Source organism: Elephantulus edwardii, unplaced genomic scaffold, assembly GCF_000299155.1.
Source record: "Elephantulus edwardii isolate Elephantulus edwardi_28Jun2011 unplaced genomic scaffold, EleEdw1.0 scaffold00011, whole genome shotgun sequence".
NCBI lineage: Eukaryota > Metazoa > Chordata > Mammalia > Macroscelidea > Macroscelididae > Elephantulus > Elephantulus edwardii.
The window spans coordinates 10,107,663-10,122,002 of record NW_006399761.1 but is presented as its reverse complement, the minus strand read 5'-3'; positions in this window follow the sequence as shown (position 1 = coordinate 10,122,002).

Sequence of the window (14,340 nt, the reverse complement as noted above, 5' to 3'; positions counted from 1 at the left end):
AAAATGAATACTGCTGAAGATCATTCAAAACTAACTAGAACAAGTATATAGATAAGGAGCTGCCAGAAGTTCAAGCAGGATGTAGAAGATGCACAAGGGATGTCATTACTGATGTTAGATAGATCCTGGCTGAAAGTAAATAATACCAGAAGAATGTCTATTTGTGCTTCATTGATTATGCAAAGACGTTTGACTGTGTGGAACATAACAAGTTATGGCAAACATTGAGAAGAACAGGAATCCCAGAGCACTGAACTGTGCTCATGGGAAACCTATACCTAGACCAGGGGGCTGCTGTGCAAACAGAGGAGGGAAACACTGCATGTTTTAAAATGAAAAAGGGAGTGCATCATGGCTTTATTCTATCTCCACACCCATTAAACCTATGCTGAGCAAATTCTTTGAGAAGCTGGACTCTATGAAGAAGAATGTGGTGGCATCAGGCTTAGAGGAAGACTCATCAATAAACTGTGTTATTCCAATGACACAACCTTGCACGCTGAGAGTGAAGAGGTCTGGAAGCACTTGTTGCAGAAGATCAAGGAATGCAGCCTTCAATGTCAAGAAAACAAAGATTCTTACCACTGAACTGATAGACAACAACATGATGGTTGGAGAAGAGATTGAAATTATTAACAACTTCACCTTACTTGGATCCGCAATTAACACCCTTGGTACCAGAAGTCAGGAAATTAGGAGACATATTGCACTGGGAAAGTCTGCAGTTAGGGACACCTCCAAGTTATTGAGAAGTGATTATGTCAGTTTGAGGACTAAAGTGTGCCTGATTCAGGCCATGGTCTTTCCAAACACTTACGGTTAAGCTGAGAGGTAGACAATGAATAAAGATGACAAAAGAAGAATTAATACATTTGAGTTGTGCTGGAGAATACTACTGAACATCCCATGGACTTCCAAAAGAACAACAACAACAACAAAATATGTCTTGGACAGGGTGCAGCCAGAGTGCTCTTTGGAAGCAAGGATGATGAGGCTTCACCTTTCGTACTTCAGGCGTGTTTCTAGAAGGGGCTCTTCCTTAAACAGGGACATGATGCTCAGAAAGATAAGAGAGTCAGCAAAGGAGAGAAGACCCCTGACTAAGTGGGTTAACATGGTGACTGCCGCAATGGGCTCTAATGTGTCAGGAAGGGTGAGGATGGTACAAAAAGGACAGAGTTCAGAACTGCTGTTCATAGGATCATTAGGAGTCATACTCAACGGCACCTAAAAACAACAACAATTTATTGGGCATATGTCTTGGGACAAATAACTTGAGAGCTCTATTTATCTTTCGGGGTTTTTTTTTTCGCCATTCTCATTTGTAAAGTAAAGATTGCAATAATCAAAGCACATTATCTTCAGTAAAATTTACAGAGGTGAATCTGCCTTCAAGATAGTATAAAATATACACAGATTTTCTTTTAAAATATAAGTGATTGATTGACTCTGAGGAAAAAAAATAGTTGATTAAAATGCTGCCTAAGGTAATAACATTCAGTGAACTCCCATACGAAGGGCTGAAAAAAAGAAGAAACTGTAAGTATTGAGGAAGAGGTGCTGTCTCTCAACTTATAAAGCAGAAGAACTTTAATTTTTAAGCATGAAAACAGAGAAAAGGTAATACAGATTTCAAAAATATAACCTTTGACAAGCTAATCAATGTCCCTGCACATTTTCTGTGAAATGGAAATTAGGATACTTCACCAACTGATTTATTATGATATATACTAACCTCTACTTCCAACATGGCAAGTCATTGCTCCACAAGAGAACAGGAATTATGTTGACAACACATTTAAGCTCATTGGGTTTTTTAAATTTATTTTAATGAAAGTCTACAGAGACTTTGGATTTCCATTCATTCATTTTTGCACTTTTTCACCCTGTTTAACCCTCACCCCAGTTCTCTCTTCTCTTTGAAAAGTAAAAGAAAAATTCTTTCATTGTTATACAATCTCCCCCAAGTCTACTCCACTATGCAACCTTACTTCTGAACTCTTGTCATGACAATAACACCATTGTTAAGAAACAATAACAAATATACTAGTTTTCCTTTATAAGAAATATAAAGCATGATACAGCTATTGGTAAATTGTGATTCCTTTGTGAAATTTTTACATGGGCTAAACTTTTTCTTTAGTGTATTTGAAAGTAGTTCACTGTTGCCATGAATTAACTATATTTCACTATTTGTGTAATTCGGAAGCAGGAGTGGCACCCACTTCCTAAACAACATGCCTCTGGAAACTCTATGAACTTTGATAAGTGTTGACAGTTGTAGAGGGGCTTCAGGCCTTTTGTTTATAGGGTCGCTAGGAGTCATTTTCGACTTGAAGGCAATCTTCAACAACAACAACATTTGTGTAACAGATTTTGCCTTTTCTTTAAAGTTGCTGGTAAGATGGTGGTGATGGTAGAGCTATGCATTATGAAATGACTGTGAAATGACTCAAAGCTGAACCTTCAATGGGCCATCAAAGACCATTAATAACATAGGAAGAGACTGTCTATCCTTTGCCCATGAAACAGCTGGTGGATTTAAACTACCTGCACTTAAATTAGCAGCACAAGCCCTAAGTACAAGGCTACCAGAGCTCCCTTCTACATCATGAATGCTACGATTGGCCTGTTGTGTATCATAAAGTCAAAGTCGACCCATAGCTGACCCTCTGGTGGGTTTTCAGAGGCAGTTAATCGCACAGGAGGAGACTGCCCAACCTTCTCCTGCTGAGCAGCTGGTGGCCTTGAACCACATGCCTTTGGGATTGCAGTACAGCTCCTTGCCATGAGGCCACCAGAGCTCCCAAAGCATTGGAGCCTACTCAAAGAATTTCACAGTGTGTTTAATCTCTACAAACATACAGAGCTCTGGTGACATAATGGTTATGAGCTGGGCTGGAACCCTGGAGTCAGCAGTTCAAATCACCAAGAACTCCCTGGGAGGGAGAAGGCAGTCTCTTCCCACAAAGGTTTACAGGTTTGGGAACCCAACAGAGGGTCACTATCTGTTGAAATAAACTTGACGTCAGTGGGATTGGTTGGTTTGATCACACAGATCAGGTTGTTGTTGTTGTTATGTGTCATCGAGTCGCCTGCGACTCATAGCGACCCTATGTATAACAGCCCTAAACTCCGCTCTGTCCTGTGCCAATCTTACTGTCTCCGACACACCCATCCTGCATACTCCAGTCACTGAATCAATCCACCTCATAGAGGGCCTTCCTCTCCTGCGCTGTCCCTCCACCCTCCCAAGCATGATGTCCTTCTCTAAGGACCTGTCTCTCCTCACAACATGTTCAAAGTATGTTAGATGGAGCCTCAGAATCCTTGCCTCTAAGGAGCCACCCAGTTTAACCCTTTCCAGGACAAATCTGTTTGTTTTCCTAGCAGTCCATGGTATTCTCAATACTTTTCTCCAGCACCACAGCTCAAAGGCATCAATTCACAGATCAGGTAGAAGGTGAATTAAGTGGCTTCAAGTGTTGAACCAGTTATTTAATTCCTTACTCATTTTTGTAAAAAATGATTTATCAAAAACAATACTAGGAAATGTGTGTGTTGTAATAATTTAACCCCCCCAATCAACAATAACCTATTTATTCATCAGTAAATATATCCCCTCAAGAATGACACTACCATCAAGATACAATAACAAGAGAAATGGGATATAAAGAGTTTTTACGTGCAGATGGTGCTTTGCTATTTAGCACTGAGCCATAAACAATTATCTTGGAAATATTGAGATTAATGGGCCCATTTAGTAAAAGGGCTAATTGTGAGAAGCATTGGGATAAATCCAAGCTATTTTCCATATCAAAGCTTTTCTCCAGACCAGTTGCATTTACTACAGGGTTACGTTCAACTCACCAGTGTCAGAATATGTTTTCCCTTTTCCTAAAATTTGAGGATGCATCATTTTATGGGAATGTGATTATTCGGGGGCTATGAGCTTATACGCAGAAAAACCTCGAAGCTCTTTTTTGTCTTGGGAATGCCAATTACTTTCATAATTTTCAGAAATTTAGTTTTCCGCTTGGGTCAAAATTCTCTTTCTTCTTTATACCTCAGAGTCTAACACAACTCAGCATTTTGTGATGGTGGTGGTTCTGCAGCATCGAGTCAGAACCCACTCACAGCTGACCCTGCAGCGGGCACCGAGGAGAGTGCCTGTCCTCCATCAGAGCAGCTGGTGCACTCCCAATGTGTGCCTTTGGAATTGCAGATCAGCTTCTTGTCACTAGGCCACCAGAGCTCCCTATATTGTGGGAGTGGTTTCTAACTAATGAATATTCATGAACAGCAAATATCTGAAAGATTTGGGGATTTGCATTATGTTATTAGGTGCCATCGGGTGGCCTGCGGGTACAACAGCTCTGAAGGCTACCTTGTCCTGAGCCAGTCTCACTGTCACACTAACATCTATTGCCTCTGTTACTGCATCAATCCATCTCATCTGGGGACCTCTCCTGCGCTGTCCCTCCAACCTTCCGAAAATGATGTCCTTCTCCAAGGACCTTCTGGCCTCATGCCCAAAATATGTGAGATGGAGCTTCAAAATCCTAGCCTCCAAGCAGCAGCTCAGCTTCATTCTCGCCAGGACAAACCTGTTTGTTCTCTATGTTTTTTTAAAAATAATTAATAATAATACTGTAGTAGAATGTCTTTTTTTACAGGGGTTAAGAGGAGAACAGGGTTGCTGTGTGCTATTTCCCTTTTCCTTCACAGTTACTCCTATTACTTCAGCATGCAGAAAAAGAGCCTGGTGGTAGCGAGAAGCCTCTGTCTCAGGTTAATAACAGCCAAGAGGGTAGACAGTAAGCAATAGCAGTCAAAGACTTTCATGGCAAGAGCACAGTCTAGATGACAGAATAAGGCAAAATCAGGACAGTGGTTTCTACAGACTCAGAGTCAAGCTCAAGGTCTCTCAGTAGTCGTATAATCCTACAGGGCCACCTTGTCTCTGCTTATTTTGTGTGAGTCTGCAAGTAAGATCTAGGAATTCTCTGCAGTGATATATCTCTTATTCTGGTCAGTTGTCATATGTATAATGCCTAATTATATGTTCCTTTCAGACAGCTCTTTCTTTCATCTGTTCCAGTGAAAATATAACTTCTCTATAAATGTTCCTTACAATCACCATAAAAAAATTTAAGAAAAAAAGATCTAGGAACTCAGGTAACAATCAAAAAGAGTCTTATATAAGTCACATTGTTTAAAACACGTTATCCATGTTATTCTCACTGCTGTCAAGTTGACTGTCACTCAAAACAAGCACCTCTTTCCCAGGTGTCCTAGGAAGAGACTCCCCACCTTTCTCCCACAGAGAAGTTGACAGTTTTGAACTGCTGACTTTTAGATAAGCAGCATGATATCTTACGGACTGTGCCACCTGCATATGACTCATAGTAAATCATGGGTAACATTGAGAAGAAAGTGAATTCCAGAACATTTCATCGTGCTCCTGCACATAATTATTACGTAAGCAAGCCAAAAAACAAGACATTTGCACAAAACAATAGGTTACTGAATGGTTTCCAGAGTTGACACCATACCTATTCAATCTGTATGCTGAGCAAATAATATGAGAAGCTGGACTATATGAAGAAGAACGGAGCATAAGGATTGGAGGAAAACTCACCAACGAGCAGATGGAAAAAACAATCTACAGCATTCAGTGTGGACTATACCTCGGTATCAAGAAAGAAAGAACACAAACATCACAACTTGACCAGTAGCAATATTATTATAAATATGATAAATGGAGAAAAGATTGAAATTATCAGTCATTTCACTTTACCTGGATCCACATTAAAAACCTATGGAAGCAGCAGTCAGGAAATCAAGACATTATACTGGATAAATCTGCTGTCAAGGATCTCTTTAAAGTGCTCAGGAGACCAATGTAAGCTATTGTATTTTGAGTTGCTTCAAGTATGTGAAAGTTGGACAAGGACTAAGGAAGACCAGAGAACAAAAGCTGTATTTGAATGGTATTAGTGAAGAGCACGGAAGAAGAACTGATGGCTTTGAATTGTAGTGTTAGGGCAAAGTACTGAAGAGAATTCAGAACGTCAAAAGAACAAGTAAATCTGTCTTGTAAGCCATGCACCTGGGGTGCTCTTCAGAAGTAGGATGGTGAGGAATCATTTCATACATTTTGAGTATGTTACAAGAAGTGCCCATTTTTAATTTTTCAAAGTACATCAGGCCACTTGACGTGACCCCACGTAGGGTCTAGGGCTGAGTGAGAAGACAACAGGTTTGGATTGCAGGGAGAAGAGTGGACTCCTTCACTTTCAGCTGATGCCCATTTGAACCTGGCTATGGACGGCTGCGGATGGATGAGTTGACCAGCACCCAACCACATGAAGAGAAGCGGATGCATGATGTGAGCTGGGGTAGATTGTTGCAAACTGATGGCTTGTTCTGTTCTGGACTTTGCTTGTGGATGCAGATGCTCAAAGTTCTCAAGATGAACAAAGGCTCCTTCAGCATAAGGGACCTGCTTTTTCTCAGAATGTTGGTTTGACAGCAATAAGCAAATTAGAAATTGCCTGGAGAAGGACATCATGCTTAGAAAGGTGGAGAAACAGCATAAGAGAGGAAGACTCCAGATGTGATAGACTGACACAGTAATTGGGTAATGGGGTAGGTAGGTGTGTCAGAAACAGTGAGATTGGCTCTGGATAGGACCACGTTCAGAGCTATTGTACACAGGTTCACTACGGGTCGCAAGCAACTTGACAGCACATAACAGCAACAATAAAAAGGCAATTTTAGGGCATAAGGCAAGAAGCAGCCAGCTTAAATGCTTTCATGAAAGCAGTTGTTGATGGGATGATTATAAAGGAGAAAAAAAACCCAACCTTCATGATATAAATGAAACAATATAATGTGAATGAAAGACTACTTGGAGTGCAGTGTACACGCAAGAAACACAATGTGTATGAGTGATAAAAATATTAATAAAAAAGAAGGGAGGAAAAAAAGCCTGAAAGTGGAAGGTCAGCAAAAGAGAAGACGACTGTTCAGTGTAATAAAATGACACAGTGACTAAAGCAGGGCTTAAGGCAGACTAGGGAACGAGGCTGCTGAAGGGTCTCTCAGGGCTTTATTCACAGAACAAAGAGTGTAGAGTCACTATGAGTTCGAACCGACTCAGCAGCAACTAAAGATTACAACAGTAGGTCTCTTTCCTGAACACTGGGAAATTACCCTTATTTTACTTAAAGGTAAACACGTTTCTACCAAAAACCTTGGGGTAAAGAGCAACACTTAGTAAGAGGAATGACTATGCTGGAAGCCCAAACATTTTTAGAATCCTGCTAAAAGAAACTATTTCTAAATTGGATTTTTTTTTTTATTACTTGTTAGTAAATTGTGTTCTCTTTGACACACCCATTGAAAATAAAGCATGGGAATCCTTTGTTATTTTGAAGGCTATAATTTTGCTACTTTACATAATGTAAAATGTAGCTGTTCTACAGTTTGAGTATGAAAAAAATTAGAAAAGAAAATTGAAATAATTTAGGTAAATTCGACCTTATGTATATTGCTTAAATGGCATAATTTAACATTTTTCTTTAATTATAAGTACATATTTTGCTGTAGGTATAGCAAGTTTTGATAAACAACTAGAAGTGCAACAAAAATACTTAAAATCACATTTTCTTATTTAGCGTCCCTCTAGTTGGAGATTACATTAATAAATATATTCCTTCATGACTATTCACTATGCTATCAGTCAAAACCCTCGTGTTCCATGAGAGGCCATCCTTGCTGAGGAGGAGGAGAGGATTTAAAATAGAAATTAATTAAACAGGGAAAACCAAGAAAAGGTACACAAGTATACCACATTCGTTCAAAACTTCAGAATTATGAAAATGGGTCAGCTTGCAGGAAATTAGCTGGAACATTCTTTTCTCATAATCTGTGATCAAGGACAAGTATTTTCTTTTGCCTTCAGTTCCATATTTAAGGAGTGATGATTTTCTTTTCAAACTATTATGAATAAAGAACCAAGGATATGGACACAAAATAGGCTCCCTATGTCGTTGTTGTTATTATTATTAAGATTCAAAGATATAAATTAATCAGTATTAATCAATTGACTTCAAAGATATTAATTTAGTAATCCATTGCTGAAAAATTTACTCTTAACTTCTGTGGTTGTGTCTTCAATGACTAGCATGTTCAGGGGTTAAGAGTTAGTAGTTTATACGCACTAACTACTTTGTGGCTAAAAGATGTGGTAGTCTGCTTCCATAAAAAATGTAAATCCTTGAAAACCGTATGGGATCCTTCTGCTCTGTCCTACAGAAGCATGAAAGTGGGAAGGACAGAGGAGCAGGGCTCTCCGAAAATGTAGAAAGGTCGGCACAAGATGCATTCATGTTTTCACAAAAAGCTTCTGAATATCTGTCATGTGCAAGATTGAATTCTGTGTGTTCAATTCATGTCCAGTAAATAGTACCCTTAGCAGCCTGAACCTCTTTTGACATCCTAATTTTCAAGGAAGAATTTTGCCTTAGCACTTTTCAGTCTCCAGCAAAGAAAACAAATAGGATGGATGGATGGATGGATGGATGGATGGATGGATGGATGGATGGATGGAAGGAAGGAAGGAAGGATGGATGGATAGATAGATGATAGATAGATAGATACATAGATGGATACATACATACAGATATAGATAAATACATAGACAGATACCTAGATAGACAGGTAGAGAGGTAGAGAGACAGAGAAAGACAGAGAGAGAGAGACTGATTGATTGACTATATACAGAAGAAAATATTGTCAAGGGAAAAAAGAATGATTTAAAATATTTAGTAGAACAAATCTCTTAAATCAGTTTTTATATTAATTTAGGCAAGATCTTGTCATAGTCAAAAGGAAGTAAGCAATTAGGTCTATCTCTGGTGCACTGACATATTCTGAGAAGTATGACGGTGGTACAGGGTAGGGTTCAGACCTGTTGTTCACAGGGTCCCTATGAGTCATACTTGATTTGATGGCACCTAACAACAATAACAACGACAACCTAGAGAGAGCTATGTTGGCCTAGTGGACAGAAAGTTATGCTACCAAGCCCAAGGTGAGTGATTTTCATCTGCAGCCCTCAGCCAGGTTCAAATTGTTTTCCTGTCAAACATTCTTCTAGGTGGTATAGCACTGGTCTATGCGTTGCTGTACAGAGGTAACTCGTGCTTGCTGTGATGCTGAACACTGTGACACTGATGTGCCAAATGTGGTAATGGGGTACCGTAGTGGACAGTGTTTGCTGGAGCTTCCCGATTAAAACAAGCCTGGAAGCAGGAGCAGCATCCACTTCCGAAATGGCTTACCTCTGGAAACTCTATGTACGAACAGTACTCAGGCTTTTCATTTATAGGATTGCTATGAGTTGTTTACGACTGTACGACACCTAACAACAACAACAACAAATGATACCTTGAAAATATCTGTTAGCAAAAATCCATCTTGACTTCTATCATCTAGATGCATTTTAGAAAGTATCTACTGTTTTAAAATTTGCACAAAAATGTAAATACAACCATGGTGAGTATAAAAAGTAAATAAATACATAAAGCAATCATAAAATTCTCCATCATTGTACTGACATGAAGCAGTCATTCTAAATAAATGAATGAAAGCGTGATACAGATATAGAACTGTATTCAAATCATAAATACATGTTTAATTTTCATTATTAAAATGTAAGAGTTGCAATAATAATGCAAATATTATTATATCTCATTTATTTTTTCAGTTTTACGAATTTTCCCACGCTCTCAGATCCATTTGGCAAATACTTGCCCCTAACTTGGTCATATGTATCTGTAAAATAAAGTTAGCCAGTGCTGTAATTATCAATGTTATAATACTTGTTATTTTTATTATTCCTTATAAGAGCTAGAGAAATGTGATTTGCATGCATAATTTTAAATATTATTCTTTCATTACGATGCTATTGTTAAGTGCCACCAAGTCAAGTACAACTCACAGTGCCTCTGCGAACAATGGATCTGAATCTTGTCCTACCCTGTGTCATCCTCGTCTATTCTGATACACCGGAGTCCATTGTCCAGTCACTATGTCAACACATCTCCCTGAGAGTCTTCCTCTCCTTCACTTGCCCTTCACTTTTCCAAGCATGAGGTCCTTTTTCAAGGACTGGTCCTTCCTAACAATACACCCAAAGGATGTCAGATGAAGCTTCTTTCATCCTTGCCTCTAAGGAGCATAAGACATACTTGTGTTGTTGGTTTGTTTGTTTGTTGACAGTCCACAGTATATTCAGTACTCTTTAAGACATTTATTCTTCAGTTAGATTGACTGGGGGGGAGGGTTAACGACCACGTCAAAGATTTCAGTCTCATTGTTGTTGTTATGTGCCCTGGAGTTACATGCATGCAACTCATAGCAACCCTATGTACAACAGCCCTAAACCCTGCTCTATCCTGTGCTAATCACACTGTCTCTGACACACCCATCTTGATTATCCCAGTCACTGCATCAATCCACCTCATAGAGGGCCTTCCCCTCCTGCGCCGTCCCTCCACCCTCCCAAGCATGATGTCCCTCTCCAAGGACCGGTCTCTCCTCACAACAGGTCCAAAGTATGTTAGGCGGAGCCTCAGAATCCTTGCCTCCAAGGAGCCACACGGTTTCACCCTTCCCAGGATGAATCTGTTTGTTTTCCTCACAGTCCATGGTACCCTCAACACTCTTCTCCAGCACCATAGCTCAAAGGCATTGATTCTAGATGATGTGAAACCATCGAGAGCAGAATATGATTCCTCAACTATCTGTATTATGCAAATTGCTTTCAGAAAGTGAAGAATACTTGAAGCATTTGCCACAGAAAAGCAAAGACAGCTTTCAACAGTGATGGTCCTACAGCCTTAATACAAATCCTCACAACTGGGCCAATAGGCATTGATAATGTCAACAATTTCATTTTATGTGGCAGTTGTTAAGTGCAGTCCAATCACTTGTGACTCATAGAGACCCTACGAACAATAGCTCTGAACTCTGCCCTATCCTGAGGCAATCACTTTGTCTCTGACACACCTGCTCCAATACCCCACTCAACGTGTCAATCCATCTCATCCAGGCTCTTCTTCACCTGAGCCTCCTTCCACCCTTCTGACCATGATGTCCTTCTCCAAGGAGCAGTTTCTAAGGGCAACATGACTAAAGTATGTGGGATGGAGCTTCCAAATCCTTGCCTCTAGGAGCAGCTTGGTTGCGCCCTCTTCAGGTCAGATTTATTTGTTTCTTACCTGTTTGTCAGTTTGTTCCTTTAGCAGGTCATGGTATGTTCAATATTCTTCCCTAGCACCACGACTCAAATGCATTGATTCTTCTTCTATCATCTCTGATCACTCTTCAGCTCTCAGATGCATAGCAAGTAATTAATTGCAAGACCGAGGCATGGATCAGACGCACTGTAGTCTCCAAACTGATACCATGGTAGCAGTTGTTTTTATTGTTAATATATGCCATCGGTTGCCTTGCAACTCATAGAGACCCTATACACAATCGCTCGGAACCCTGCCCTATCCTGAGCCAGCCTCACTTTCTCTGACACACCTGCTCCCATTACTCCAGTCACGGTATCAACTCAACTCATCCAGCGTCTTTTCTCTCCTGTGCCATCCCTCCACCCTTCCAAAAATGTGGTCCTACAAAGACCAGTCCCTCTGGGCAACATGCCTAAAGTAGGTGAGACAGAGCTTCAAAATCCTTGCCTTCAAGGAGCACCTTGATTTCATCCTCTCCAGGATAGACCTGTTTGTTCTTTTGGCACAAATATTAACTGAAAGCAATCTAAGTCATGAAAAACAAACCCCTGAGCTCAAGAAGTGCAACAAATGTCAAGTGCTAAAATCCCAAACAGGCACATTATATTCATAAAGCTAAAGTCTCTAAAATAAAGTGCAATATGAAAAAAAATTGAATGTCTAAATTTTAATAAGAGAAATTATAGTTTATGCATATCTTGTAAGAACAACATTAAAATATTAAATACTTGAGACTTAAAAGGATATTTAACAGCCTCTCTCTCCTCTTCCTGTCCTTGAGTTGGGACTGAGTCATAGCTGACCCTCCCATGGATTTGCTGAAGCTCTGAATTGCACACTACACGGAATTGTTGGCCTTTCTCCTGTGGAATCTCTGTTATGCCAGCCCGCAGTGTCATCATGTACAAATGTCTACTGAGCAGACTGTATCTTCCTTTAACCCTGGCAACCAGAAATTTAACTAAAATGCACAAAGTTATTGTTTTCTTTGTTTCTTATACTTTGGGTTTAGTGATTGTCCACTCTGCAATGGCTAGGGTCTGCAAATCTTACAAACAACCAATCAATAATTGATTTCTATTCATCTGCAGTAACAGAAACAAGGGAAAGACGACGGGGAGAGGAAAATACAGCATGTGTTGTTAATTGCCTCCAAGAATAGCTACCTTCTCTTCTATCAGATCAGAAGAAGTGGATGGTGCCTCACTACCGTTACTGAAAAATGTCCTCAAATACTCTATAGAAGAATTCTAACCCAAAGGGATAAATGCCAAAGAATTTCCAACTGTCACAAATGCAGGCTTTCTGAAACCAGAGGGACTGGATAAACCTCTGAGACAGTTGCTCTGAAAGCATCTTTAACATTAAACCAATACTACCCCCAGATGTCTCCTTAAAAATCAAATAGCGTTTTAGGTAAAAGAGTAGAAAATGTCAGCCTTCGATGCTGTGCTATTTTAAGAACTATCCACACGGCAGCAAATTGCTAACAATAATGTTAAAGATCAGATAGAAACCATAATGCCCTAAAATATATTAAATTTAGGGCATTATGATTATCATAAGAGTCTGGAATGAGGGTTAGAGAGTGGAGTATACTGGGGTGGGAGTGGGGAATGTGTGTAGGGGGGGGAGTGTACCAATGAAGGAGTTTTTTTTTTGCTTTTCAAGGAGAGGAGTGAACTGGGGGTGGGGTTGGGGATGAGTGAGTGAGGAGAAAAGTGCAACAATGAATGAATGGAATTCCAAAATCTCTGTAGATATTCATTGAAATTAATAATAATAATAAGTTAAAAAAATAGATAGAAACCATGGTAGGTAATGAGTTTGTGTTGATGGAAGAGAAATGACTCTTTGAACAAGAAGGTGAGAATGCCGGCTCAACTGGAAGAAGGTAATCAAAGTCACTGCTGTAGGAAACATTGAGCCAATGTATGTCCAGCTGTTTTTATTCTCAACAGCTTTAAAAGACTGTTTGAAAAAGAAAAGAGTGAAACTGATAGCTTTCCCGGCCCCAACAAGGCTGGTTATTTGTTCTTACCTTATTTATTAGAGAATTACTTTTTAAAAAATCAAAACAATAAATTTCCTGTTGTAGAACTAGGACCTCAATGGTCACTGAACTAAAAGCAAGAATTTTGCTATCTTCTCTTTCTTTGACCATTTTTGTTTTCTTAGGAATGTTCTGTTTAGCGAGTCACTGTTATTCACTAAATTCACCATGAACATGCTTAATAGGACTTTATCTTGTGTGAACTCTAGTCATGGAATTCATGAACTATGAGATCAGAATGAATCTGCATAACTCATATGACACTGTATAATGGTGAAGAAGGTTTAAACAGGCCGTGTTTGAACTAATGAGTGCATTACATGAAATATGGTGTGTGGCGTATCATTAATTAAAAAATGTGAAATTGACAGCATACAGAAATCTGAGTGTTAAAGAACAGGGCAAATCAAGAAAAAAGGCTCCTATGAGAACACTGTGAAATTGAGGAAAAGATGTAGAACTCGGCCAGACAAATACTGTAATTACTACTTTAAATGTCCAATTAGGTAATTCATTTTGACTTATGATTTCAAATGGAAAATCATGAACGGGTGTGTGGGTTACAAGCAATTTTATAACATTTAAAATAATAAATATATACTCTTCTTGCTTATAAATACAATACAGTACTTTAAGAACTATATCAACACTGAGGAAGAGATTTGTTTCAATTCTTTAGCTGCTTTTAAAAAATAAAAATCAACCTTTAGGGGACATATATCTTATGATGATATATATATTAAATACTTGGAGTGGACAGTGTCTAGAGACAAAAGTTGGTGAGTGATCATAAGGAGTGGAGAAGCAGAAAGAGGAGCTTCTGTTAGCAAGTAATGAAACTCAAAACTTAAGCCGTTGTCTTTCAGTCAGAACTGACACATGACTGACTCTGACATGGGTTTTCAGAGGCTGTAAATTGCATGGGAAGAGACTGTCGATATTTCCCTCTTGGAATAGCTGATAGACTTGAACTAC